General features: G+C 37.2%; 1 protein-coding gene across 1 annotated transcript in view; it reads right to left on the reverse strand.

Moving 5' to 3' along the window:
* LOC136032461 (uncharacterized) overlaps nucleotides 1-5478 on the reverse strand; it is a 28804-nt gene extending 23326 nt beyond the window's left edge. The window contains exon 1 of the mRNA XM_065712772.1: nucleotides 5317-5478. The gene's annotated coding sequence lies outside the window, so the exon portion shown is untranslated. The remainder of the gene's footprint in view (nucleotides 1-5316) is intronic.
* Between the last annotated feature and the right edge of the window lie 522 nt (nucleotides 5479-6000).

Below are 6000 nucleotides of genomic sequence, written 5' to 3' on the forward strand. Positions count from 1 at the left end.
ATAGGACGAGCTAAGGGCATTCTGTTGAAGTTGTTGGTGTATATTGAGGAGGGTTTTAAATTAAATCAAAAGACAGCATTTTCACCTATGCTGTGTCAATATCTCAGGAATAACTAAGGATGATAATGATAATAATAATAATAACTTCTATATCTCTAAAAGCCCCAGGGTCATGACAACATACAATCAAAAGATCAATTCTAAATAAATAATACAAAAAAACTTCGTTTTCTTAAAGAGTTAAAGAGGCTGCGTCCCAAAGTCGAACCTTAAAACGTACAGGAATTAGGAGAGGCAGTAGGAGGGCTACCGCCCCCCAAACCCTCCACTTTTAAAGACTCTTTTGTACAGGTTTTTTGTTGTGGGGGGCTGCCGCCCCCCTAACCCCCCGCTCTTGGCTTCGGAATGGCCCTCTTTTAATTAAAAAAAACAAAAAACCTGTACAAAAGAGTCTTTAAAAGCGGGGGGTTCGGGGGCGGCAGCCCCCCTACTGCCTCTCCTAATTCCTGTACGTTTTAAGGTTCGACTTTGGGACTCAGCCTCTTTAACTCTTTAAGAAAACGAAGTTTTTTTCATATTATTTCTGTACGTTTTTCTACAATCCTTGGTGGATGTAATTTAATAATTCCTGTACTCCTCGTACAGGAATTAGGACTGCCTCTCCTAATTCCTGTACGTTTTAAGGTTCAAGTTTGGGACGCAGCCTCTTTAACTCTTTAAGAAAACGAAGTTTTTTTTCATATTTTGTGAAAAAAATCGCCCGATAAGGAGCTTGAACCCTTGACCTTAGGATTAAAAGTCCCACGCTCTACCGACTGAGCTAACCGGGCATGTTTGCAGTCGAAATACCTGCATGTGTATAAATATAACTTTTAAGAATTTCAAAAATTAACATGGGCTCTCATGGGGAAATGGGTTTTTCTAAGCTAGAAAATTGGGGGGTTAAGATTTTCCGACGGAACTTTCCAGGAAAATTACTCAGAGAATTCCGCGTCGAATGAGTCTTCGTACACCCAGATCCGATGTCGGCTGTGATCTATAGGCGTGGCGAAAAAAAAAGAACATGAACATAAAGTGGCTATGTGTGGTTTCTGGAAAACAGGGAAGGAGTTATCGGATCGAGCTGAAATTTCGCGGATGAGATCCCGGGCCCTAGGGGACCTTAACTTGTGAATTTCAGCCCGATCAGACAACGTTAAAGGGGGGTGGGGTTGGGTGGTCGAAATTTTCGGCCAGATTTTCCCCATGAAGGAAAAGTCAAAGGGGGATGAAATTTGGCAGGTTTCTTAGTTGGAGCTCGGGCTACAAAATGCATCCCTCCCCATCCCTCTGCGACCACTGGAACCGAAGATCGCTTAACATTGTCGTGTTTCGACTCTTTAAAGATGCACGAGTGTGCCTCCTTGACTACACGACATAAACAAAGCCATTACACAAATTATAAGGATCCATTTCTATGCTTAACTGACATTAAACTGAAATTTTCAGTAAATGCTAAAGGGGACGTTGAACTGAATAAAAAGACAGTATGTGCCTCCTGATTGTCAAGAATGAGAATCTATAATATCTTAGGATTGGACAAGGGATTTAAGCTGAGCTTTAAGGGAATGTGTGGAGGATTTTCAACTAAATCAAAACCCACTATGTGCAACCAGGTTTTCAAAAGGGCTTATCTATAATTCGTCCAAGGCACTGAGTTGAAACTTTCAGGGAACCCTGGCAGGATGTCGAATTAATCATAAGACACTATAGGCATAGAAGTGGTCAAAGAGACATGTGTGCAACATCTCAGGAACAGCTAAGGATATTTTTGATAAATCATAATATCTTTCCTATTATGTCTTGTTTATCGCGAGAGATTTTTAAGCAATTAAAATGACAAAAAGATTAGATTTATCTTCTAATAATATGAAAAAAACTTCGTTTTCTTAAAGAGTTAAAGAGGCTACGTCCCAAAGTCGAACCTTAAAACGTACAGGAATTAGGAGAGGCAGTTGGGGGGCTGCCGCCCCCCAAATCCCCCGCTTTTAAAGACTCTTTTGTACAGGTTTTTTTGTTGTGGGGGACTGCCCTGCCGCCCCCTGACCCCCCGCTCTTGGCTTCGGAAAGGCCCTCTTAATTAACAAAACAAAAAACCTGTACAAAAGAGTCTTTAAAAGCGGGGGATTTTGGGGGCGGCAGCCCCCCAACTGCCTCTCCTAATTCCTGTACGTTTTAAGGTTCGACTTTGGGACGCTGCCTCTTTAACTCTTTAAAAAAACGAAGTTTTTTTCATATTATTTCTGTACGTTTTTCTACAATCCATGGTGGATGTAATTTAATAATTCCTGTACTTCTCGTACAGGAATTAGGATAGCCTCTCCTAGTTCCTGTACGTTTTAAGGTTCGACTTTGGGACGCAGCCTCTTTAACTCTTTAAGAAAACGAAGTTTTTTCATATTTTGCGAAAAAAAAACCGCCCGATAAGGGACTTGAACCCTTGACCCGAGGATAAAATGTCCCACGATCTACCGACTGAGCTAACCACCTGCATGTGTGTAAATATAACTTTTAAAATAACTTTTAAAAATTTCAAATTAACATGGGCTCTTATGGAGAAATTGGTTAATTAAGTGGATAATGCGTGGTTTCTGGAAAACAGGGAAGGAGTTATCGGATCGAGCTGAAATTTCGCGGATAGGCTCCTGGGCCGTAGAGGACCTTAACTTGTGAATTTCAGCCCGATCGGACAACGTTAAAGGGGGGGTGGGGGGTTGGGGGGTCGAAACTTTCGGGGGGTTAAGATTTTCCTACGAAACTTTCAAGGAAACTTACTCGGAGAATTCCGCATCGAATGAGTCTTCGTACACCCAGATCCGATGTCGGCTGTGACCTGTAGGCGTCGAGGAAAAAAAAGAGTATGGAGATTAAGTGGCTATGCGTGGTTTCTGGAAAACAGGGAAGGATTTATCGGATCGAGCTGAAATTTCGCGGATAAGCTCCTGGGCCCTAGGGGACCTTAACTTGTGAATTTCAGCCCGATCGGACAACGTTAAAGGGGAGCTGGGGTTGGCGGGTCGAAACTTTCGGCCAGATTTTCCCCATGAAGAAAAAGTCGGAGGGGGGTGAAATTTGGCAGGTTTCTTAGTTGGAGCTCGGGCTACGAAATGCATCCCTTCCCATCCCTCTGCAACCACTGGAACCGAAGATCTCTTAACATTGTCGTGGTTCGCCTCTTTATAGAGGCATGAGTGTGCCTCCTTGATTTGTTCCCCTAATAATATAAAGCAACCGGTATTTAGTGGGGAAGATTTTAACATATTAGGAAAAACTGAAATTAAAAAAAGACAGGCTTTGGTGAAAAGGAGAAATGTAGTATAAGAGGAGGAAGGCTCGGGGCTCAGTTTATCTATATATGTGATTTTAGCGAGATAATTGACTATTTACGGGAAAATATCATCACAAAACAGTATTCGAATAAATTGTCTGACAACCATGGACCAGAGGTATCAGGCCCTGTCTAAAAAAAAAAAATAAAATAAATAAAACTAAACGTTTACAAATACAGAATATCAACAAAAGAACATACTAATTCAGCTATGATATAGATTCTTTACAATACCTGAATAACTTCTTTATAGTGAAATTAACACTTCATGATGGTTAAAATTAGCGAAGTATTTTTTTTTAACATATCTAGCAACTTTCTCAATATATATGCATCTAAAACACATCTTTTGCGACTTGAACTGGTTTTACAATTACTTAAAATCTAAATCCATTGTATATATATATATATATATATATATATATATATATATATATATATATATATATATATATATATATATATATTATGTATACATATATATATATATATATATATATATATATATATATATATATATATATATATATATATATATATATATATATATATATATATATATATATATATATATATATATATATATATGTATATATATATAATCCCTGGTTTTCGGGATTTTAACAAATTCCAATCTCCGTTGTTCTCCAAAAGATACATCTTTTTTTGCAAGGATGCTACACTTGAAACGTCAAGTTCCCAAATTTTAAAATAAAGTATGGTAAATCGGCAGATAGTTAAAATTTTGACTGCAAATATTTTTATGAATATCAGATAAATTTTAGCCTACTGGTAATCATTGCTAATTTTTAGAATTAAAATTCATAGAGGCCAACGTTTGAAATTTAAAGCTACTCCCCCCCCCCGAAAAGTGTAGAACAAAAATGACATTTTTTTTGCTTAACGAAGCTTAGTAGTAGTAATCAAAATCAATTTATCTGATTTAAAATGTTGTGTAAAGTTTTTGGCTTGAAAAGGTTTGTCTTCGTTGAACGTCAGTACTCATAACTTTCAATTGAAGCATTTTTCTTTTTTGGCATTTTTTCACAAAACCCATTTCTTTTTCTTCGAGGATACCGATTATACTACGTATATACTACGTTATAGTCTATTATACTACGTTAAGTCTTATCCATAGTTTAGCAGATAATAACTCGTCACACTTTTTTTTAGACAAAGCCAGGCCTCGAGACCCAGGCTTCCTTATATTGGAGGAATTTTCATGATATCTGCAATGACTTTAATATAATTTGTCTGTTATTTGAATTTGGGCCTCCCCCAAAAATGTGATACCCCGACAAAAAAAAATCATGGAGGTTACCCGTGCCTATAAAAAAACCTGAAAGAAAAACAATTTTATCAGACTTTTGCATATAGCCTAATGCTATACCTGTCAAAGGCGGACCTTGAGTAAAATCTTGGAGGGGACGCCTAATGTGACAAGGGCGCTAATACTTGGCTAAATTGACAAGTTTATTTCAAAAATTGGAAAAAAAGAAAGAGGGCGCCAGAAAAAATACTGAAGGGACACCCTGGATCTGCCTCTGATACCTGGTTCGATTATCGAAAGGGGAATGGGACACAATTGCGACGGTAGTGATGATTACATTCGTAAGAAGTGGAATGGGGAACTAAACGGTATTCTTCTTTTTTGTCTTTTTTAATGGTATTCTTTAGTAGTGTCAATGGAATGATGGTATCATTAAAATGCTTATTACTAAAAGTTAAGGTTTCCTTAGATACACCCTTTCACTTAGAAGTTCAGAATTGTTTACGGCGAAACTTTCCTTCGACCTAAATTTTGGCGGTCAGAGCTACGTAATATCGAAACTGCTTACATTATTTCAATAAGTTGCATAACTGCCTCATTTATCTTAATCAACATTTCATTCGTCAAGGATTAGGGAACTCGCTTGACGCAAATCTCAAAAAAGCTTATTCATACACACCTTTCAAAGCATTGAAACTATCCGCAACGGGAGCAGAATAAAAACTAATTCCAAGTGTTAACTAATAGCCAAGTACTTTCATTGCAGTAAATAAATTTAAAACCCGAGTAGTAACAAGCATACTCCCAACAATCAGTGCTTCCGATAGGTTCATCGCAGGAAGAACTTTTAAAATGATCCTTTTTGTTAGTAGCATACAATGTAAAAATGTTCTTAGCAATTTCTCTTTTGGATCAATAATTAAGAAACCTTTAAAAGTTGTTGATTTCGAATCAGACACAACTTTCAAGAGACATTGCCAGAACGCTTTATTTATATCAGGTGTATTTTAGGCAAAAGGAAGACATCAAGAAACAAATGTTTACTTAAATCCTTCATCGCCTTAATTTTTCTTTTTCTTTCAGTAAATGAATAACAGGAAAGAATTATTCACATTAAAAAAGTACTATTAAAAGATATATAGAAAACTGTAGAAGGCTTAAATAAAGAATTGGTTACTGTCTTTGGCAATACACCTACTTAGTATGACGCAATTCCATGTGGTATGAAATAGCTTTAAAGCGACTAATTTAAAATTAAGTATTATTCATAGGCTGTTCCAGTGCCTATCTTATGGTAAGTTAAGCCATACTGACCAATGGTCTCTCCAAGCCTTTAAAAGTGATAATGGAAAAGCAATGTGGT

This window comes from Artemia franciscana, chromosome 10 (assembly GCF_032884065.1).
Source record: "Artemia franciscana chromosome 10, ASM3288406v1, whole genome shotgun sequence".
Lineage (NCBI taxonomy): Eukaryota > Metazoa > Arthropoda > Branchiopoda > Anostraca > Artemiidae > Artemia > Artemia franciscana.